At 39.6% G+C, this 24,328-nt stretch overlaps 1 pseudogene across 1 annotated transcript; it reads right to left on the bottom strand.

Annotated features, from left to right (window-relative positions):
* Positions 1 to 18,902: 18,902 nt before the first annotated feature.
* Positions 18,903 to 23,787, bottom strand: LOC149194842 (putative multidrug resistance protein; annotated as a pseudogene). Its single transcript, XR_016254569.1, has 8 exons — positions 23,460 to 23,787; positions 23,310 to 23,364; positions 23,015 to 23,193; positions 22,359 to 22,819; positions 21,717 to 22,256; positions 20,742 to 21,623; positions 19,639 to 20,624; positions 18,903 to 19,542 (listed from the first exon to the last, which is right to left on the bottom strand). The product of XR_016254569.1 is annotated as a putative multidrug resistance protein (transcript).
* Positions 23,788 to 24,328: the final 541 nt, after the last annotated feature.

The raw sequence follows: 24,328 nt of genomic DNA, 5'->3' as shown, positions 1-24,328 counted from the left end.
TATGTTGCGATGTGACAAACAAAAAAAATTAGAATATGATGAAGTGAAATCAACATCATAATGCGGCGAATAAAAAAATGATGTCGGATAGTGACAAAAAAATAAAAATGTTACAACGTGGTGACATAGTCAAACATAGTCAACTTTTATACTCAATATTGAAATAGTTAATCACACTCAAAGTTAGCTAAACATATGTTTACCATAGTCAACGATAGTCAATCTTGTTCACTCATAGTCATCCATAGTCAAACTTAATCAACCACATTGAACTATAGTCAACCATGGTTCAACTAAAGTTAACCATCATTGACCAATGTCAGCGATGGTCACCCATAGTCAACCTTACTTAGTCGTAGTCTAAGTTGTAAATTATTTAATAATAATAATAATAATATTAATAATGATGACTATTAATAATAATCATAATATTAATATTACTATCAAGGTTGAGTATATTAATATTAATATTAATAATATTAATATTAATATCATTAATATTAATAAGGTTTATTAATAATATTAATATTAGGGATTTTAAAATATGTTTAATATTTATATTTAATAAAGTTTAAAGTTTATTTAATGCTTAGGTTTTTTCAACCTTTATTTTTAATATGCCTTTTATAGGTTTTATCAATAATGCAACCATATTCAACTATGGTTAAACGAGTTCAACTATGGTCAACCATAGTAATGCATGGTTAGTTTGGTCATCCATATTCATTTAAAATTAAACATTTACAACCATGGTCAATGGTGTTCGCCCATATTCAACCATATTTGACCATAGACAACCATGTTTAAAAGTTGACATCACAATATTAGTAGTAAATATCAACATCACAATGTAGCAAACAAATATCAATGTTATGATATGATAAACAAAATTTAACATCACAATGTGATGAAAAAAATTGACGTCACGTGTGATGAGAAAAAAATCACATCACAATGCGACAAAGAAGCATAAAGGTTGTAATGTGACAAACAAGAATAGACATCATAATGTGACAAACACTCACGTGATAAACAAAAATCAAAGCATGGTTGACCAAGGTTTACCGTACTTAGCCATAGTCATCCATGTTAATCTGAGTTAACCATAGTTAGCCATGGAAATCATAGTCAATCATGGTCAGCTTTAGTTGGCCATAAGAAAGTATGATCATCTTCGATTAACCATAGTCAACATATAGTCAAATATTGTCAACCTCAATAAATTTTTTATCAACCATAGTGACCATAGTTGACCATAGTTGACCATAGTCAATCATTATCAACCATAGTTAACCTCATCATGCATACTTAACTATATTCACCATGGTTTACTATGTTTAATTATGGTTGACCTTGTAAACTATGGTAGCATGTAGATAACTATGGTCTATAAAGTCAACTATCATCAACCATAGTTGACTGTAATCAATCATGACCAACCATTGTCAACCATCAACATTACTTAGCCATGGTGAGCCATTGTCAATGATGATCAACCATGACCAACCATGATCATCCATGGTTTACCATAGTCAGCCTTTGAAAACAATGGTTAGAATGGTCAATCATGGTTAACCATGGCCATCTATTGTCAATATGGATGACCATAATCTATGATAGAAAACTATGTGGTGAGCTCCAGTATTGTAGCAAAGATGCTGCAACTCCTGGGACACCATACTTTACTTTTATCAACTCGGTAGTTCGTAACAAACTTCGAAGCAATGGTGCTATATGCACAATTACTAGCTCTTACTGCAGGCTCTCACTTGATCAGCGAGCACAAGTTCGCTAGGAGCTTAAGCCAACTTCTATGAGTTCATAGAAAAATATTTTAACTATGATGGATGAAAGCTAACTCAAAAGAGGCTAGTCTACTTGCAGAAAGAAGATGAAAGCTGAAAGGAAATGCAAACCCTAGTAAACCCTAGTTGTACCAACTAACTCTACTCGTGCAAGAAAAGAGATGTAAGCTGTTGAAATTGATGACATTGACTATTGAAAAGGTAAAATGCATGTGTTTAAGCTACTTCTAAAGGTAAACATGGAAAAATCATCTTTTTGTATTCTTGAGCAATTTTATGCAGAATTATTATGCATGTGTTTTATCTATTTTTTACTGTGCAGAGGTTTATTGGCGAAAGGAAATGGAGTATGCATTTGCAGGAGGTTGGGAAGGTGTGAAGAGGACCTAAGGGGTCCCTAGCACCATTCTAGAGATTTCCACCATGCTCATATCTCGAAATATCGCTCGCGTGAACTTCTACAAGAGGCTGCAGGGGATCTACAAGAAATTCTATAGGAATAGGATGAAAGTGGTTTTTACGGAGTTGATGGTGGAAAAATGGTGGGCAAGTGCAGATGAATGATGGGTAGGGATGTTAAGAGGTCTAGGACCTGGTAAATGAAGCTTAGGAGTGATAAATATGGTTGGATTTGTTCAAGGATGAAGAAAGCAATGTTGCACAAAAATGTAGAAATTAGGGCAAGTTGGGAAAGTATGGTGAATGAGTGAAGGATACCTTGAGAGAGGGACTGGAGCAGGTTGTATGATGGAGGAAGGATAGGCTGGAGTGTCTTACAGGTGTTCTCCACATTACTTTCCAAAACTGATCCAAGCAAAGGCTAAAGAAATATAGATTTATCTATTTTGACCTAATTCTGACCTAAAAACCAGAAATGTAATGAACAAAAGTTTATAGACAAGAAATCATGCAAGAAATCTATGGAAACTAAGTGAGAATAGATCTAATCATGGAAACACAGCTGATATCAATTTTTCCAATTCAAAATCTAACACTAGCAATTGCATTGGAAAGCAAAAACAGTGTTTTCGTGGCAGCAAGTGTGCCTTGGTCTCAATTCATTGTCCCAAGGAGGAAGAAATGAGCTCAAGGACTGCTTGGTAGCCTTTTTGTGGATCTTTTCTGTTATCAAACTATAAAATCAACCTGAAGCAAGAAATACTACATTAATCATCAAAAACAACCTAAGTAACAAAGCAAGATTTTAACCTAAATAACAGAAATTATTCTATGAATACAAGAAAACACATAAAAGTACACAAATGAGGTACTAGGCACTTGGGTTGGGCCCAAGCCCAAGAGCTACAACCTCCTAAGAAAGATCAGAGCTAGTGCAAAGCTAGATTCATCTTCATTAATCAAAAAATAATAGTTAGATCACAAAAAACTGTCTGCAAGAAGAAGCTCGAAAATGTGTTGATACAGGGCTGCACTAAAGTGCAAAAATAGACTAAAAAATGACTAAACTACTAAGGCTTGAAGCCTACCTACTTATGCAAACGAGGACTCCCAATAGTCCTCCTTAACTTTAGGAGCTTGGCTGCCCAAAACTGCAGTTAATCAACCACTTCACTAGACCTGCTCGACTGCCCTTTGAAATCATCTTTGGTGGGCTATTGAAATCTGAGCTGATGGTGGAGAACTCAAGGAAGGGGTCATTTAGTGCCGGAGACACCCCTCCTATAAATCCTCAGCCTTTTTTCTTCGAATTTGGCTGCCAATCTACTCATAAATGCCTAATCTTGGTCCAAAAATGTCCAAAACGTTGCAATAAGCACGTATTAGACTTTGTGGTCAAGTGACTATTCCCATTCACTCAATTAACATAAATATATTCAAAAGCATGCATAAAACTATGGAGAATGGTGGATTAAATGAGAATAATAGGCAAAATGAGCCCATATAGTTACCCATTTCCTGGGCTCATCATCACCCCCTAGTGAATGTGTTGCTCATCATCTGAGCAACTAATCTAGTTTATCATCTTTGATTTCTTTGACTGCCTCTCTAACATCCCAGGCCTCTGAGGTAATGTCCTCTTCTCTATCATAAAAACCTGTCTTTCTGTCTACTTCCTTCCATTGTCTTTGTTCCTCTTCTTCCTTGACCCCTTCTAACAGCCCTAGCAGTAGTGGAGGGCTGAACTTAAGGCCAATCCAATTGGCTTTCAAGTTCTACATTGATTGTTTGTATAGGGGTACTCTTCTCATAGCCTCCCTCATTCTGGTTGGGGAGTGGCAATCTCTTATTTTCAGACAATGGGACAATGTGTTCCATCTCCTTGTGCAAGCATGAATGCAATTATCACCAAACAACCTTTCCATGTCTTCAAAGTGGGCAATGGCCTGAGCTTGCCTTTCAACGTAGTCAGGTGCAATGTGAGGGTTGTCTGCAAGGTACTGATGGAAATATATAAGAGTTGAGAGATCTTCTGGTTCTGCCTTTCTCATGAGTGGCTCACTTAGTCCCTTAGCCATAATCTTTTGAATCTCTACTGCCCTCTTTTCCTCATGGCTTAACCAAGAAGCCATGGCCATGAGTTGGAGATCTCCTAATGTAGTGTTTGGGTCCCATATATTCATGTTAGGAAGCACAAATTTGTGTAAATAGAATTCTGCTAACTTGGCCTTATCTTCAGCTGAGCTACTGTCACACAATTACATAAACTGATTGTAATTCTCAAATGGATTGGTGACCCTTTGGGCCAATGTGCTAATTTGAAATTGCAACCATTGGTTTTTAAGATATAATGCATAGGATTTAGCAAGTTTCCTACATTGTAAGGCTTCTACTGCCCAGCTGGCCATGCAGGCCATTTGGGCTTCTTTTTCTTGCAATTGCTGTTTTAAAACCTGTACTTCTTCTGCTACCTGAGACTCCTTTTCTTGCAGCAGTTTCTTTAGCATCTCAACCTCAGCCTGTAGCTCTCCCTCTTTCTGTTGTTTCTCGTTGTTTCCTTGTCTATTTGAGGGCCTTCTTGCTGCTACTTCCCTCCCAAAATATACAACCTATCTCCCTTATGAACTTCCTGTAGCTGCAACTGCTTTTTCAGCAGCTCATTCTCCTCCTGTAGCTAGGCTCTTTTGTTGATTTCTATGTGCCTCACATGGCCAATTCCCTCTTTTAGCTTGTCCTCCATGTGGCCTATGTCCTCAACTCCTTTAGATTTGGGGATTTTCATCCATGTGTGTGTTTTGACCCTCTCTTTCTCTAATTCAAAGAATAAAAGTACAACAAATTTTTGTGGGATGATTTTCCCACCCTCGAATAGATTATAATATGAGTGCAAATTAGGCTGAGGGGTAGCTTCAGGTATTTCTTTAGCCTTGTTCTCCCCCTATGACTATTTGGCTACCTTCTCCTCCATTTCCTCGATTTATTTTAACTTGGCTAGAGTTTCCTATAGAGATGTTTCAGCTTCCTGTAGAATTACCTTTGAGTCCATCAACTTAATTCTCTCTTTCCAAGTGGAGGTTTTTGGGCTTCCTCTTTCATAGGTGATAGATATCCTAGAAGGAGACTCTTCCTTCTGTTTAGTGGGTGTGTCCTCAATGACAATTGGTTCCTTGGATGGTGGCTGGGGGTTGCCCACTTTGATCCTTGTGCTTTTTCTAGCTTTAAAATACATGGATATTTGCCTTTTTCTTTTTCCTTTTTGTTTTGTAGGTGTGCTTAATGCAGCAAGCGCAGCTGCTGCTTCCCTTGCCAACATTTTAGGGGATTTTTCTTTTTGTTGTTATTTTCCTTCACTTCCTGTAAAAATCTCTATGCCCCCTATTTCTGCTTGTGTCACTGATATCTCAAGGTTTGTCTTTTCTTTCTCTTGCTAGGTGCCTGCCTTGGCTGTGGCAGTCTTCTTTTGGGTTTTCTTGGCCTTTCTCTTTTCAATATTTGTCCTTTTTCCCTTCTTTGTTTTTGTTGTTGTCTCCTTTTCTTTCTTAGGCTCAGCAGTGTTGTCAAATTCTTCTTTTTCCTCTTTTTTTGCCTCTATTTTGCCCTCTGCTTGAATGTCTTGTGCTCCCTCATCATTTTTCTTCTCAATTTCTTCCATTTTCTCCCCCTCATCATTGCTAGATGGGCTGATGTTCTCAGCCAAAGTTCTGATGTTATCATCCATGGACATATTTCTGAAGATTTACCAAGCTATGGGGACAATATAGGTGTGTAAAGCATCTTCCACTAATAGTTTGATGAGCCCATGGTGGGCCAACTGATCTGGGACCCCTGCATTAAGCTTTGTACCGCATTCAATTAAAGACTAAAGGAGGAAATATGGGATGCTCAGTTTTCTAGCTGGAGGCAAGTCCATCCCATACCTCAATTCATGTAGCAACCTGAAATGATAACCATAGATGATGCTAAACCTCCCTTCACATGTGATATACTTCATTATTTGATAACTGACTTCACTCTAGAGAGGAGGCAAGCTTGTCCTTCTTACCCCGTTTTTGTCTTCTACAGGATGCTCCTCAGGCAGAAAAAATGTTTTCTTAGCAACCTATCCCAATGATTTCTCCTCTTTTCTCCAAGGGAGCCCCAATGGGAGACCAGTAATTATACTGATGAAATCAGGGGTAATTTTTAGGGTCAAACCCCTAAAACTAGTTGTGGCATGTGTCTTCGAATGTGGTCTTAGGGACATCAAAAACTCTTCAGTTACCTCCACATCATAACCCTGAATTCTACCAAAAAGGATGTCTAGTTTGCCCTGGTGAAAAGGTTCACCACCTCAGGTTGCTCTTACAATTTGCTAGAGTTTAAGGGTTCTTTTCTCATGAATCCTCCTGGCATGGTGTTGAGTGCTCTTTTTGTGTTTTAACCAGAAAAGAAAATGCTCAGGTAGAAAAAACAATCAATCACTGAAACAGAGGATAGCTGAATTCAGTTTTTTTTAACTCAAGAAGGAATTTACCGTGTGCTCCCTTACAACATCAACTGGCAATAATTCCCCTGTTTTAAACTGCTTTCACCCTGAATTTGATTGTCTATTTATGAATAGAATTTTTTTTTCTATAGAACAGAGGATAAGGACACAGGTTCTTTTCTCAACACATAGATATATATGCAAATTCGATTTTTTCCACACACAGAGGCTGGCCTCTACTACTGCATGTATCTTCCTTACAAGAGAATTTGAAAAATGATGAGGAGATTTCAGATGCAAAGAAAAAAATGTGTAGACTCAGGAAAATATGCAAGCAGACTTTCACTTTTTTTTTCAATGCACAAGCAGACTTTTACTTTCTTTTTCAATCTCATGCCGTATTCAACTCACCACCTTACTTCAAACAAATCATGCACAGAGAAGTTTTCTCGAGCCTACCTCGTTTTGAGCTTGAAATCCGACAAAAATCCCAGATTTTCTTTCTGTAGAGCTATTCTCTGCCTTTCCTATAGAAGTCACCCGACTCCTGTAGAATGAAACTGTGCTCCTATAGAGCTCGATAAGCAGGATATTTTTGAAAAACAGGCAGAGAACTAGCAGAGGACCACTCGTTAGCTGCTCTGGAAGTGGTAGGTGCGTACTCCAATCGAGAACATCGTGAATGCAAAATGAACAAAGGGTGGTGAATGTCTCAACCGAGTTGTCTTTCAACTGCGGGCATGATTCGTGGTGAGGAGATGAAGTGGCCAGACCGGACCCTTGATCCTACATCACAGTGATAATGTTTCTACATGTCGTCTGACCGCCATCACCTCCCTTACTCTCGTTATCTATCACCACCACTACCAGTCCCGAATATTTCTTCCTGAATAGATACACCACACGTGCTGGCTGCGTATCTAATCGATCGTTTTGAATTTGACGAAGCTCGTTTGAATTCCACGAGGATGTGTAACTGAACAATGGTGGCCAGTTAACTGGCCACCGATTCCATTCAATCCAAACCATTCCCATAGTCATGTAGCCTTGAAATATGACTCATGTAATTCAGGAATATGTTTAGGCACTTACCTGTGCAGTCACGATCGTGTTATGCATATTTCAGATTTTGGAACCCATTTCTTCGCTGTTGTTGCTGCTTACGCTCTGCATGCTCAGCCTCGGGCTTTTGCTGATGTTCACACATTCAAATAGAGCTCCATGCACGTTTCATATGCCATACTTTGTTTTCCCTGTCTCTAGAGTATGTTTTTCAAAGGGATCAGTTGCTACAAGAATCTTTTAGGATTTCTTGTAGTTGCTTCTCCTTCTGAAATTCAAGCTGAAATGACTAGGGCTACAACTGCTAACAAGGGTCTCGGATAACAAGGAATCACATATGGAGGGTAGTAGGTATGGTGAGTGAAAAGGTTGTTGCTTTGATTTGTCATTAATTTTTTTTTTATTTGCAACATAAAGAAAAACAGGATTTCTGTGTGTGACTGTGCAGGAACATAAAAACGAGTGCAATGGAGGTGTACAGAGATGAGAAAGGATGACATATGGCGATGGATGGAAGCAGGGAGGTTTACAGGCCTCATAGACAGATTCCAAACCCATTGGGTCCTCTTCTGAAATCGATTTTGGCTTTTCTGTAGATTCTACAGGATCCTCCTATAGAAGATACAGAGCTTCCTGTAGGATGTGAAATTTCAGACCAAATGAGACCAAATCTTGGGAAAGGGTAATAGTGATGGAGGAATGGACTGTGAGGGATGCATGCAGCCTGGTCATGTCCTCTGTCTTTGTCTTGTGCGATCCTCCTAAAACCTGTAATGACCTTCCTGCAACCTGCAATTTATTCAATAGAAATTAGGTTTATTTTTCTCTTTTTTTCATCTTTTTCTTTTTCTTTTTTCTATTTTTTTTTTGGTCTGAGACAACTGGGGTGCCTTCAGGAGGTTTTCACCCTCATTTTCTGCCCTGGGCCCCTCCAAGAGGTTTTCACACAAAGATCTTTTATTCCTTTTTTTCTTTTTTCTGTGTTTTTTCTGTTTTTTTTTGTTTTTTTTTTTCTTTTTTTTTGTTTGTTTTTTTTCATGGTGTAGGTGGAGTGGAGACAGGGACCTACTCTGCTACCAATATTGATTTACCAAGAGTCTCAATGAACTCCTGCTTGGAAAGTGGCTTCTTGTAGATATTCAATCTATGCCCATTGACGAGCATCTGGATGACTTCTTTGTCAATGGTCTAAAAAAAGACTGAACCATTGTCATTACATGTTTCCACTGTATATGGTCCCAGCCATTTTGTCCTCGGCTTGCCCTTGAAATCCTTGTATCTTGAATCATATAGCAACACCCAATCTCCTGGATGAAATTGCTTTTTTTTTTAGGTGTCGGTCATGCCATATCTTTCTTTGAAGTTGGATTACCTCTGAGTGGAGAAGGGCCTGCATTCTCTATTCATCTAATCCATTCAGCTGAAGCAATCTTTCCTGTTGTGCATGGCTGAGATCTAGGTCCAACTGAGCTGCCAACCTCAATGTGTTATATTCAAATTCTATGGATAGCAAAGCCTTCTTCTCGTAGACCAGCTCATAGGGTTGAAACCTGTTGTAGTTTTCCAAGTAGTGTTATAGGCTCAGGTGGCCGCAACCAAGCGATCTGCCCAATATTTTCTACTATTGCTCACTACATTAATCAAAATCCCTTCCAAAGCTCTGTTAGTAACTTCCACCTGTCCGTTTGCTTGCAGATGATAAGAGGTGGAAGTTTTGTGCTTAATCTTGTCATGAGTGAGCAGGTCTTCAATCAGGTTAGAGGTAAATTGACTTCCTTGATCTGTGACTAATTCTCTTGGGTAGCCAAAATTGTAGAAGATATTTTCCCTCAAAAACTCAGCTACTTTTTCCTTTGTTTCTACTTTGATTGCCTTTGTTTCCGCCCACTTTGTCAAGTAATCTATGCACACAATGATGTAGGACCTCTGTTTTGAAGGAGGGTTGATAGGACCCACAAAGTCCAAGCCCCACTTCTCAAATGGCTAGAAAGTCACCTGAGGCTACAAGGGCATCTCATCCTTTAGAGTAGGTTTCCCCATCCTTTGACATCTGTCACATTGGCTTATGTATCTTCTGACATTTTGATGAACAGTGGGCCAATAGTACCCCACCTGTAGAATTTTGAAGGCGGTTCTCTTTGTTGCAAAGTGGCCTCCATAGGTCCCATCTTGACAGATTATGAGGATGTAAAAAACTTCCTCCTCCCTGACACATCGCCTCAAAATCTGATCTGGGCCAAGTTTAAAAATATTGCCCCAATCCAAGTGAATGGGGCACTTTTCCTCACGATCTTGCTCTTCTCTTTTGAGGACAGGTATGGCGGATCTGTGTTGAAACCAAATAATTTTCTATATCAGCAAACAATGGAGAGAGTACTGAAATAGCAAACAAGTGTTCATCTGACATTTGATCATCCACCATCCCTTCTTCACCTGCAGGTAGATCTAGTCTAGACAGAAAATCAGCAACAACATTTTCCTTACCTGGCTTATCAACAATGGTCAAATCATATTGCTGCAATAAAAATAACCATCTAATGATACGAGCATTTACATTAGGTTTATTCATAAAATACCTAATTGGAACATGATCAGTATGCACGAATGTTTGATAGCCAGTGATGTAGTGTATGAATTTGTTTAGGGAATGGACTATAGCCAGGAGCTCTTTCTCGGTTATAGTATAGTTTAAATATTCCTTAGACAACTTTTTACTGACAAAATATATGGCATACGGTAGCTTCTCTTCAACTTGTCCTAAGGCTGCCCCTATGGATTTGTTCGAGGCATCTATGTGAGTGTGGAAAGGTAAGGCCCAGTTTGGACCTCTCAAGATTAGGGCGGTTATCAGCTTACCTTTCAAAGCATCTAGAGCCTCTTGACAGTTGTCAGTCCATATGAACTTAGCATCTTTTCCCAAAATACCAAATAATGGAGAGGCTAGCTTACTGAAATCTTTAATGAATCTTCTATAATATTCTGTTAAGCCTAGAAAACTCTGAACATCTCTTACTTTTCGAGGAGGCAGGACCCTTTGTATGATAGCAATATTGTTGGGATCCACCTGCAAACCTTGCTGAGAAATTGTATGACCTAGCACGGTCCCTTCAGTCATTAGGAATTCACATTTATTAGGACTAAGGGACAGGTTCATTTCAATACACTTGGCTAAAACTTTCCTCAGCTTAGTCAAAGCTTCTTGGAAGTTAAAACCATAAGGGGTAAAGTCATCCATATAGATTTCCATTGAATCATGAACCAACTCAGCGAATATATTCAGTACTGCTCTCTGGAAAGCGTCAAGAGCATTGCATAACCCAAAGGGAAGGACCCAATGGGCAAAGGTACCCCATGGAGAAGTGAAAGTGGTATTATCTTGGTCTCCCGGGCTGATTTGGATCTGATTGTACCCACTAAACCCATCTAGGAATGAAAAGAACTTCTTCCCTGCCAGGCCATCCAACACTTGATCTATGAAAGGCAAAGGGAAATGGTCCTTCTTGGTGGCTTTGTTAAGTTCTCGATAATATACATAGATTCTCCACTTCCCGTTTTTCTTGGGCACAAGCACCAAAGGAGAAACCCACTCACTGTCAGAGATGGGGTAGATGAATCCTGCATCCAACAGCTTTTAGGTCTTCTTTGACAATGTCCTTAAGGGCTGGATTCATCCTCCTTTGAGGCTGCCTGACTGGTTTACAATTCTCTTTGATGTAAATGTGATGGGTACAGACAGAAGGGTGGACTCCTTTCATCTCCTTATAGCTCCAAGCAAAAGCATCCAAATGGCTGTTCAATAAGCTACACAGCTCTTTCTCTTGAGAGGTGCTTAGGGATGAGTTGATCTTCAAGGTTCTTTCATGGCCAAATTCCACAGTATTAACTCGGAGGGAGGTCGGATCAACTACACAGAGATCAACTAAAGCACTAGCTTGGGTTTCTCCCACCAACTCTTCTAATGGAAGCACATTGGGGGGCGGATTTTGAATCAAATTTTCAATAAAATCATCCTCAGTTTGAGGACCTCCCCTAGTGGCTTCCACTGTGCACAATGGTGCAGAGTAGACTTCATCCTCATCTTCCTCCTCCAACCAGAGTGGTAAGTCATGTTCTAACAGAGGTTGGGCAAGAGGATATAGGACTAGCTATTTGGACATATGCCCATTCTTGATAGTCATGCTCCCAACTCAACAACTGATGTAAGCATCTACGATAGCTGACCAAGACCTTCCCAAGATGAGGGGATACCCATGAGTTTTTCCTTTGGTTGAAGGACCAAGAAGTCAGTAGGGTACTCCTAGGAATCAATGGAGACCATGACATCTTCCACAATCCCCTCAGGAGTCACAGTGGAGCGGTCTGCCAACTGCAGTATGGTTGAGGTCTTTCTTAGGGAACTCTGAAGGTTGAGTTTGAGCATAGTGTCCCTGGTCATTACGTTAATGGTAGCCCCTAGATCAATCAAGGTGTGGGGGATTATGGTGCCATTGATGTGTACATCGACTACAAGACTCCCAGGGTCCAGATATTTTGGACAGATTACCTGTCCCAACATCAGGTCAGACAGTTGTCCTATGACATTGATAGTTGGGGCATCTCTCTTGCGCTTGCCTAGGTGCCTGAAACACTTCTCTTTGATCAACTTGTTGTAGATTGGTACATCTTTTATGGCCTGAAGAAGTGGTATTTTCACACACAACTGATTAAGTTCTCCCAGAAGTTCAATTTCTTCTGGGTTTGGTTGTGTGGTTCCAGTTAGTCTCCCAGGAAAGGGTGGAATGGCTTTGGGTTCACTTTCCTATTTCTCTTCCTCATCCTCCTTAGGAGGAGGTTGGCTATCTGGGAGGACCTTCCCAGATCGTAGGTTGATCTCCTAAATCTCCACAGCATAGGTAGGGCATGTTGTTTTTCCAGTATATACCTGTTGGGCTTGTCTGTTATTGGGGTTTGGGTTCAGTTGAGCATGTATCTGGGGTTGTCTCAGAGGAGCAGGAGGTAATGGTTGTGGTTGAGCAGGTGGTGGAGGCAAAAGAGCGAGAGGAGAATTGTACTGGGGTCTCCACCCCTAATGAGGTGTAGTCCACTGAGGTTGTGGCTGAGTGTGAGAATGAAATGAGTGAGCAGCTAGTTGAATATGGTATTGAGGAGGATACGACCAAGGAGGGGGTGTGGACCAGGAAGGATGAGCAGGGGGACCCCAAGAAGGCATTGAAGTGGCTTGATTGGAGTTGTAATAAATCTGGGATGTACCTTGCATTCCCTGCTAATAAGGTCTAGGTCCATGGCCTCCTTTGGTTCATGAAGTATAGTGGTTCAGTGGCTCCTTCAGCCCCTTGGTACATAGCTTTAAATCCAGGCATGGAAGGGCACTGATTTGTATTATGGTCTTATTCACAGACAAAACACACTTTTACAGAGTGCAATGGACATTTGTTCCTAGGATGCTTTCTGGTGCACCTGGGACAAAAGATGGCCAAAGCCCTCTCAGCTTCCTCTTTCTTCTTTTCGATTCGTAAGGTATCCATTTGCATGGCAATGGTCTTTCTCATCTCGCTTTTGAAATCTTCCCTCTGATTTACAAACTCGTTTTTAAGGAATGAACTAGATAAGGGGGTACTGACTAAGAGTTGACTTCCCTTACCTTTCTTTCTGGCTGCCTTAGAATGGTTTCTAAACACAGTTTTTATGTCATCATAAGGTAGCTGGTAGATGTCTCCCCTGGCTAGCAAATGGAGGGTATCTAGAAGGTCTTCAGGGACTCCTCTGAGCAGAACAAACTTCAGAGATTTGGGGTCAAGTGTGCACATGGCCCTTTTATAATTGAGTTGAAACCTCTCTTCATAGTCTTCTAAAGATTCATCACTTCCGATGGTCTTTCGAAAGATTTCTTATTTTGTATCATTTGACCTACAATAGTCTCGGTATTTGTTATTAAAGGCTTGCAGCATTTGAGCCCAAGTTGTGATACTGTTTATAGGTAGCCTCATGAACCAGTGTAATGCTGCATCCTTGAGGGTAGAAGGAAATAGTTTCAACTTTTTCTCGTCTTCTACATAGTCATAAGTTCGACAAAGGACAACAAACTCAAACAAGAAGGTATCAGGGTCTTTGGTGGTCAATCTATGGAAGTGAAGTAAGCTGAGGGACTTAGGTTTTTCATTTTTGTGTCCCCATTGGTCTCTCGGATGGGAAAGGCACCTTCTACTCTCTCCCCATTTCCTCTACCATTTCTATTTTCAGCCATGGTCTCAAGAGGAATGGTTTCTTGTTCTTCTTCTCTTATAGGATCTTCGTATATCTCTGGAGGTTCACCTATAGGTTCTTCTGGATTACTGCCACCAAAGAAGAGAGAAGGGTGACTCAGTGATGTGGTGGAGGTGTTGGGTAGGAATTTTCCTGAATTGTCCCTGTTCCTACGAGGCATGAAAGGAAATCTCTTTTTTTTGGTGAATTTTGTTTTTTTTTTTTGCTTGTACCTGCAAAACTGAAATTGATTGAACAACAAATTGCAACTAACTGAAATCTATCTTGCTGAAATGGAAATGCAGAATTGAAATGAAAGCAAGAAATGACTAATATGTTTTGCTGAAATGAGATTGCAGAATTGAAATGAAAGCAGGAAACGCTAATGTACGCTCGCTGAAATGAAATTGTGGAATTGAAATGAAAGCAGGAAATGTTAATCTACGCTTGCTGAAATGAAATTGTGGAATTGAAATGAAAGCATGAAATGGTCTAATCTACTTTTGTAGAATTGAAATGAAACAACTACCTTACTCTTGTTGAAATAAACTACTTAGCAGAAGGTTGCAGTAAAAAATAGAAGAAAAGTAGTAATCACAAAATACTCTGACGCTTCCCCGGCAACGACGCCAAAAAGATGGTGAGCTCCAGTATTGCAGTAATGATGCTACAACTCCTGGGACTCCCTACTTTACTTTTAACAACCCGGTAGTTCATAACAAACTTGGAAGCAATGGTGCTATATGCACAAGTACTAGCTCTTACTATAGGCTATCACTTGATCAGCTGGCACAAGTTCGCTACGAGCATAAGCCAACTTCTATGAGTTCTTAGAAGAAGCTTTTAACTGTGATGGATGAAAACTAACTCAAAAGAGGCTAGTCTACTTGCAGAAAAAAGATGAAAGATGAAAGGAAATGCAAACCCTAGTAAATCCTAGTTGTACCAACTAACCCTATTCGTGCAAGAAAAAAGATGTAAGCTGTTGAAATGGATGGCATTGACTATTGAAAAGGTAAAATGCATGTGTTTAAGCTACTTTTGAAGGTAAACATGGAAAAATCATCTTTTTGTATTCTTGAGCAATTTTATGCAGAATTATTATGCATGTGTTTTATCTATTTTTTACTGTGCAGAGGTTTATTGGCGAGAAAAGAAATGGAGTGGGTATTTGTAGGAGGTTGGGAAGGTGTGAAGAGGACCTAAGGGGTCCCTAGCACCATTCTGGAGATTTCCGCTACACTCAAATCCCGAAAAATCGCTCGCGTGAACTTCTACAGGAGGCTGCAACGGATTTACAGGGAATTCTACAAGAACAGACCGAAAGTGGTTTTTAGAGAGTTGATGGTGGAAAAACGGTGGGAAAGTGGAGATGAAGGATGGGTAGGGATGCTAAGAGGTCTAGGACTTGGTAAAGGAAGCTTAGGAGTGATAAAGATGGTTGGATTTGTTCAAAGATGAAGAAAGCAATGTTGCACAAAAATGTAGAAATAAGGCAAGTTGGGAAAGTATGGCGAATGAGTGAAGGATACCTTAAGCGAGGGACTAGAGCAGGTTGTATGATGGAGGAAGGATAGGCTAAAGTGTCTTACAGGTGTTCTACACATTACTTTCCAAAACGGATCCAAGAAAAGGCTAAACAAACAGAGATTTATCTATGTTAACCTAATTCTAACCTAGAAACCAGAAATGTGATGAACAAAAGTTTATAGACAGGGAATCATGCAAGAAAGCTATGGAAACTAAGCAAGAACAAATCTAAGCATGGAAACACAACTGATATCAACTTTTCCAATTCAAAATCTAACACTGGAAATTGCATTGGAAGGCAAAAACAGTGTTTCTGTGGCAGCAAGTGTGCCTTAGTCTCAATTCATGGTCCAAAGAAGGGAAAAATGAGCTCATGGACTGCTTGGTAGCCTTTTTGTGGATATTTTATGTTACCAAACTGTCAAATCAACTTGAAGCAAGAACAACAACATTAATCATAAAAAACAACCTAAGTAACAAAATCGGATTTTAATCTAAATAACAGAAATCATTCTATGAATGCAAGAAAGACACATAAAAATACACAAAGGAGGCATTGGACACTTGAGTTGGGCCCAACCCCAAGAGCTACAGCCTCCTAAGAAAGATCAGAGCTGGTGCAAAGCTGGATTCATATTCATTAATAAAAAAATAATAGTTACATCACAAAAAATTATCTGCAAGAACAAGCTTGAGAATGTGCTGATACAAGGCTGCACTAAAGTGCGAAAATAGACTAACAAATGATTAAACTACTAAGGCTTGAAGCCTTCCTACTTATGCAAACGAGGACTCCCAACAGTCCTCCTTAACTTTAGGAGATTGGCTGCCCAAAACTGCAGTTAATCAGCCACTTCACTAGACCTGCTCGGCTGCCCCTTGAAATCATCTTTGGTGGACTGTTGAACTCCGAGCTGATGGTGGAGAACTCGAGGAAGGGGTCATTTGGTGCAGAATACACCCCTCCTATAAATCCTCAACCTTGTTTCTTCGAATTTGGCTGCCAATCTGCTCATAAATGCCTGATCTTGGTCAGAAAATATCCAAAAATCTGCAATAAACACATATTAGACTTTGTGGTCAAGTGACTATTCCCATTCACTCAATTAACATAAATATATTCAAAAGCATGCATAAAACTATTGAGAATGGTGGATTAAATGAGAATAATCTGCAAAATGAGTCCATATAGTTACCCATTTTGGGGCTCATCACTATGGTCAAACATGGTCAAATTGGTGAAACCATGTTCACTTTTGATTGACATTGTTAACTATGGTTAACATACCCAACCATATTCAACCTTGGGAAATCATGATTAAACATGAACAACCATGGTCAACCATAGTCAATAATAATCTATCAGAGTCAACTATTAAGTTGTCCAAAACTATGGACATCCATAGTTAACTCTATATTTTCCACAAGAAACCTTTCTTAACCATAATCTGAGCAACCATAGTCGACCATAACCAAACATGAACAACCAAGATCAATAATAGTCAATTTATAATCTATCATAGTCAACTATAATTTGAACATATTTACCATTGTCAACCATAATTAACTATAGTCTACTAATCCTCCTGGTATAATTTGTCAACTAACAAAACCACATTAATAAATATGGTTAATATATATTAATCAACAACATTTTGGACTTTCATAATATATAGAAATAATAAAAAATAACCCATCTCAGTCCTATTTATTACTATAATAAATATGCTTGGCAATACATCTCCTTTGAATTTGTTGATTTCGCCATACACCTACTAATTCTGTGCATTCAAATCAAATTCAAAGAAAAACAATCAATACGGAGAGTTCAATGGAAGAGAGGAGACAACAAAATATAATGCGAAAAAGGAAGAAGGAAAGCGCAAAGCAAGGCTGGGTAGCGTTTCACAATATGTGTCCGCCGACAACATTGTCACGATGAGAATTGGTTGATATCTTTATTCGGTAAGATCGTAATGTTGTCTTTTCATGATTCTCCTAATTTTTAATTCGACTTTCGGAAAAAATGAACAAAATCCACAGTGTCTCGTTGCCGGAATACTGGGCAGCGTATGAATGGAGCCATTCATCTATTAATGTCAATGAATGTTGTTAATAAATATCCCAGGAGTATTAAAATGCAGGAGAATATTTTAACAGAATTAAATCCGCATAACCGGCCGGGCTCACATGAAAACCGAGTGAAAGTGCAATTTTTAATATGTAACAAGACAGATTGACACCATGGGTGAGATCTCCTTTGAAAATCAGAGTGTGGTCGCTTAACGTACCGGAGATGACACGCAAGAACCAATAAAGAGGAGCCCAGTCCTCATGTACGGCTTCACATCTACAATGAAGGGTTGTTTTTCAGAACAAACGCGCATTGGAATTTTATAAAATATTGGACAATGGTTATGGAGGGAAGCAGTGTTGCAATTTCAAAACAGATTTTTTTTCGCATGTTTATTTATTTTACAATTTCAACCAAAAAAAATTGAGGGTTTTCACACATTCTCATTTCTTTTTACGATTTCAAGAAAAAAAATATAACAATTTTACAAAAAAAAATTCACTATATTTAACAATCAAATCACCCCGCCTCAATCTCCATCCCTAGTTACTAAATTTGGAGTTTCCAAATTTTTAGGTAGGTAGATTAATACCGCTGTAACTCTAAAAGGGAAGTGACTTAAATTTGGAGTTTGCGAATAATTTGGGTAAGTAGATTAATACTGCTACAACTCTATAAATATTAGTTGCCTTTCAAGTCAGGTGAACTGTAAAATATTGAACAGCAGACTGTAATGACGCTCTAATTCCACAAATATTGGTTGTCTTTCAATTCCAACTAAACTGTAACTTTAATATCGCTCAACTCCACAAATAATATTGGTTGCCTAACTTTAATGTCGCTCTAACTCCACAGATATTGGTTGCCTTTCAATTCCAGCTGAAAGGTAAAATATTGGACAGCGGACTTTATTGTCGGCATTTCAATAAAATATTGGAGAGCGGACTTTAATGTCGGCATTTAAATAAAATATTGGAGAGCGGACTTTAATGTCGGCGTTTCAATTCGGATACAGAAAGGTTTGCAGAAGCGCTGGAATGACAGGTAAATCGTCACAAGGCGATTTAGCTTAAAATAGGGCCAATACCCCAGCTTATTCGTCGTTAAACAGCTGTAAAGGGTGAACAGTTTGCTTATAAACGTCAACTCCAGCGTATAGGTTACCAAACAGCTTTAAACGATGTCGAGAAATGATTAGCCCGATAAAACGTCAAACTTGACGGGCGACATTGATTTGAATCATTGATATTCCAGGCCAACAAGAATAGATTGCAATGGCATCGAGTTGTTATTACGTATAGAAAACATAGAAAACAACCCATCATTAATCAATAATTTTTAATTAAATAGTAATGAGTATTCATCTATTCATTTAACAACGCCAGGTACAGAGATCAGTATGGTTATCAATTTTACAACTATGACTTGTGAGACCTTGGCATCATCGGACCATTCATACAAATCGTGATTAGTCCCAAACTATAAGCTAAGCTATTTCCAGTACATACAACTTCGGTCCCATTAGTCTCACTCTATCAACTAAGGTATTTCCAGTACTTACAACTTCGGTCCCATACAATTTGAATACAAATATGATTGCCTAATGACGTTGCTGCAGTTTAACAAGACCAAAATATGCACCGCCTTCGCCTTTAGCCATGAGACGCAAGTGATTCCCCTGTTCAACAACGCTCCCTTTCTCAATAACCACTATACGGTCCGCATTCTGAATGGAAGTCAATCGATGCGCTACAGCAACAGTGGTTCGTCCCACCGTCACTCGGTCTAATGCCTCTTGAACCAACCTCTCGGAATGAGCATCCAAGGCACTGGTGGCCTCATCCAATAGCAAGATGCTTGGATTCTTTATAATTGCCCTTGCTATCGCTATTCTTTGCTTCTGTCCTCCAGACAACTGCGTTCCCCTATTCCCTGCGTTCGTTTCGTACCCATCCTTTAAGCACCTGCAACATATATTCACAATGCGCACCATTCATTAATAACACTTAATTGACAGGTTTAGAGAGTAATTGCGGTTAATTTTATTTCATTAAACTTACGAAATGAATTCATGGGCATTGGCAGCCTTGGCAGCCTCTATTATCTCGGCCTCAGTTGCGTTCTCTTTACCATACACAATGTTCTCGCGGATGCTCCCAGCAAAAAGAGTTGGCTCCTGCCCTACGAGAGCTATATGCTCTCTCAGTGACCGTAAATTGAAGCTCCTTATATCTTTGCCATCTATGAGTACTCTCCCTTTCAGCGGATCATAGAATCTCTCTATCAGACCGATGATGGTAGACTTACCACACCCGCTCGTTCCAACTAATGCCACGGTACTCCCTGCATTGATTTTAAGGCTGAAATTTCTCAAAATAATTGTATTTGGACGAGCTGGATAAGCGAAGTCCACACTATTCAGGGCTACATAGCCTTGGACTTTCTCAGGGTTAACCCCGTCAGCGTCCTCTGGGTTTATAAGGCTTTTTCTGTCCAAAATTTCAAACACAGAAGTGACAGCATCGGACCCTTTGGCCAGGTCCGAAGTCATAGTTCCAGCATCGGCTATCATACGACCCAATCTTCCAAAAATAAAATGGTTCAATAAAAAACCATGGAAACTCATAACTCCCTGCGCTATGAGCTTCCCCCCGTACCAAAACTCAAAAGGCCAATAGCATATTTCAAAAAACTTGGAAGTTCCCAGGGCCAATCCTGCATACCATGACTGTTTATTCAGCGCAACCTGTGTGGAGTCAAAATAATGAATAATTCTCTCCTGAGAGCAAAAAGCCGCTATGGTTTTATGATGAGTGACACATTCGAAGGCCGCTTGGCTGCCTTGATTCTGCGCCTTAATAGATTTACCAGAAACGCTTTTAAGGAGGACGCTTCGAGTATAGAAACAAAGAACCATCAACGGCTGCACAGCAATCAACACAATAGCAAATCGCCATGCTACAAACATTCCCAGAGTCACTGTTATAATTACTCCAGAGAGACACTCCACTAGAAGCGAAACACGATCTCCTACCAAGGATCTTACCTGCATATATATAGGGCTTTAATCATGTTAGAGAAATGATAAAGCAGAACAATGTTAAACAATTCATAAGTATATTTGCTGAGAAGAAATATATTGGAACTTGGATTGGGTGGTTACCACATTAGCTTCCTTGGCCAACTTTGAACAAATAGCTCCACTGGAATTTTGGTCCTGATCGAACCAGCCAACTTCGAATGTCAGGATTTTTGAAAACATTCTTTGGCGGACCCTTTTTGCTAGATACTCGCCCACCACTGAGAAGTTATAGTGTTGAACCAAATTCACTGCAAATACATGCACTGCGAGGGCTATAAAAAGAATGCAATAAGTTCCGACTTTTGATCGGATCTCGTTTCCGTCTTTTAGAAAGAGCGCTGAAATCATGCTTGCCACAGTGACGGAATAAGCTATTTGAGTTGCTGCATATCCAAAGGCGCCTACACAGCCCATCAGAGTATTCTTCCACTCTTGAACATTTAATGCAAGCAACCTCCAGAAGGAAGATCTCGGCGCAGCATTAGCTTTCACTTTTTCTTGTTCCAGGTCGGGTATGGGACTATCACATTGGTTTGAATTAGTGGGTGATTTTAGCTGACAGTATGGGCTAGCTATTCCGGATGGACTTGAAGCATTTGATGCAGCGTTAAGAGCAATAGCCTCATCTGACAGGGCCTTCTCCTGTGTTTGTAGCAAAGCTGTATATGCCCCATTTGGGTTCTTAATCAGTTCTTGGTGTCCACCGAATTCGATGACTTCACCTTTTAGCATCACCGCAATTTTATGAGCTCCCTGAATAGTGGAGAGACGGTGAGCGACAACCACCGTAGTACGCCCAATAGAAGCCTTACCGAGTGCGTCCTGAACAATCTTTTCTGATTCTGCATCTAGAGCACTGGTGGCCTCATCTAAAAGTAGAATGGAAGGGTTTTTCAGCATCGCTCTAGCTATGGCTATTCTCTGCCTTTGCCCTCCTGACATCTGCCCGCCAGCTTCCCCTACCTGCGTTTGGAAAGATCACGAAATGAATACTTGCTATTTTCTATTAACAAAATATTATAACTATGCTGATGAATTAAGGTTTTAAAAAGGAACCTGCGTATCATAGCCTTTTGGGAGTTGGGTAATGAAGTTGTGGGCATTGGAAGCTTTTGCAACACTAATGATATCATCCAGAGTTGCATCATCCTTTCCAAACGAAATATTCTCACGAATGGAAGAGGCGAACAGAGCAGGCTCTTGACTAACTAGCCCGATTTGGTTACGCAGCCATTTCAGTTGCAAACCTTTAATATTCTCTCCATCCAGAAGAATTTCTCCTTTAAGCGGATCATAGAACCGTTCTAATAATGAAATGGCTGTCGATTTTCCAGATCCACTGCCGCCCACTAAAGCCACGGTGTGCCGTGCAGGAATAGTGAGACAAAAATTGTGAAATATCATGCTATCTGGCCTGGATGGATATGCAAATTGGACGTTACGAAATTCGATCTCTCCGAGACCTTCTTCAGTTCTTTTCCTTTCACATCCTCTGAATCTATTTCTGGTATTCTGTCAATCATCTTAAATATGCGAATAGCCGCAACGCTTGCCTCAGAAAAGTACTTAAGGTTTGGAAGCGCGGTGGCCAGAGACCTGAAGTTGAAACCAATTGTTATGATTTTCAGCGAAAGAATAAACAAGGGGCAAATAAAATTACAACAGTTAAAGAAAGAGATTTCATGTAGTAAGTCTTACAGTCCACCGAGGATTATGCAGTAGCCCACAGCAAAAATCGCTCCACCAGTGACATCGTGATTGATCACCAATCTGCTTCCATACCATGAAATGAATGCCCACAAAGCAAAACTTACAGCTCCGTTGCCACCTATGGCAATCCCTTTTGCCAGCCCTTGCTTAAGCCCAATTTTAACTGCCGCGTCAAGTGCGGATGAAAAATTGGCTATAGCCTTTGCTTCTCCAACGAAAGAATAGACGGTTCTAATAGAAGAAACTGCTTGCTCTGCAATTATACTAGACTTATTATATTCTGCGTGCATCCTTTTAGCTATCCTTATGAGCGTTCGACCATAAAGCAATCCTCCTACTATCAGTAAACTGGCTAAGGGCAATGTCACCACTGCCAACCTCCATGACAAATATAAACTGGCCGCATAGCTAGCCACGAAATTTGACAAATTCATGATGAAATTGGGAACCTGAAAACCCTCCCATTGGAGACATATTAGAAACCCATCCAGTTACAATGATCATCAAATACACTCTAATCTGCCTAATTGAATTTCTAAGGAAGAATATCAATGATTTAATTTCAAATGGACAAAAAACAAGCTTTGTCATGTATTGTTACTTAAGAACCTCTGCTTTCGGATGGGTAGATGTGGAAAACATACCTTTTCACTAAGGGTGTCCTGTATGACGAGGGTGTCGTTATAAACACTGTTAACAACCTCAGCAATATGTGTGCTGCTGGTATCGAAAAATCCAACTTCCTGCCTGAGAACAGCTCTCAAATACTTTCTGCGCAGCACCGATGCCTGTCTTTCTGCAGTCCTTGTCCAGCAGAAACCCTCTGAAACACACGGCGAATGTTCAATAAAATTGCTCTACTTTAAACCCACATAGACCTTAGATCGTTAAAGAACAAAGAATAAACAGTAAGCTCATTGAGAGTATTGAAGGTTTCACCTAAAAATGCTGCAACCCATATTCCAGCAGCCAAATACAGAAAAGGCACTATTTGCTGCACCATGACCACAGCAATAATCTTCAATTTTAACTCCCTTAATCCAACCAACAGTTAAAAAATCAGAGATAAATCATCTGCAAATGTTTTACCTTGTTCATTATATTCACGAAATGATCACCATGCTTGGAATCTGGAGGATCAGAGCCTAGACTATTTATTAGTCGACTCAGGATAATCAAGACGCCAGCGCCTCCTAGAGTTCCATCAGCGATTGAACCCAAGGTGCCTAACACCATCATCAAAACATCTGCACAATCGGCATATCTGAAAAGCCTCCATATTGACATGTTGTTTCTGTTTGAGTTCGAACTCCCTTCCTGGTGTGTATCAAGACTACCAGCCATAAGTCCAAGGACTGGTATTGGGGCTATAAGCTCTATAGGCAAATTGGTTACTCACGATTGTGTACAACATCTCTCTATAGAGATTATATTTATACTTTTATCCGTTACTACAGACCTTATCTTCTCGTTCACTTTTGAAAAATAATTCTCGTGATTTTAATGGTTTGTTATTGAAAATGTGAATTTAGTGTTCTCATGTGACGGCTAAAGTTTGAAATATAGATTGGTCTCCAACATACAACTGTACTCCTATTTTTCACCTTTTTCGAATGTCGATAGAAATTCCCGTGAATCGAAAAAATCGAGTGGCGCGGAAAACGAGCAGGAAACGTGATATGTCTTTAAAAATTTTCATTAATTAAAGGTTGGCGGAAAATTCACGGAATTGGTAAACTTCGACTGTTTAATGGACCTTTTTAGCTGCCTCGTCCTGGATTTGTTTGATATCATATTAAAATAAAACAAGAAAACAATGGCCCAAAGTGAAATTGCTAAATACATCGCACTGGCGGCTCGTTGTTGACTGAGAACTCTCTATGTAGAATTAAGGAAGAAAGTTAATTAAGATCTTTTCCAAATCACAGTAAAAATAAGAATAAAGCGGCCAAAAGGTT

Source organism: Pinus tabuliformis, chromosome 2_2 (assembly GCF_031772625.1).
Source record: "Pinus tabuliformis cultivar Carrire ecotype Pingquan chromosome 2_2, CPIR1, whole genome shotgun sequence".
NCBI classification, from domain to species: domain Eukaryota; kingdom Viridiplantae; phylum Streptophyta; class Pinopsida; order Pinales; family Pinaceae; genus Pinus; species Pinus tabuliformis.
The sequence above is the reverse complement of the archived record's forward strand: the minus strand, read 5'-3'. Positions and strand labels throughout refer to the sequence as shown.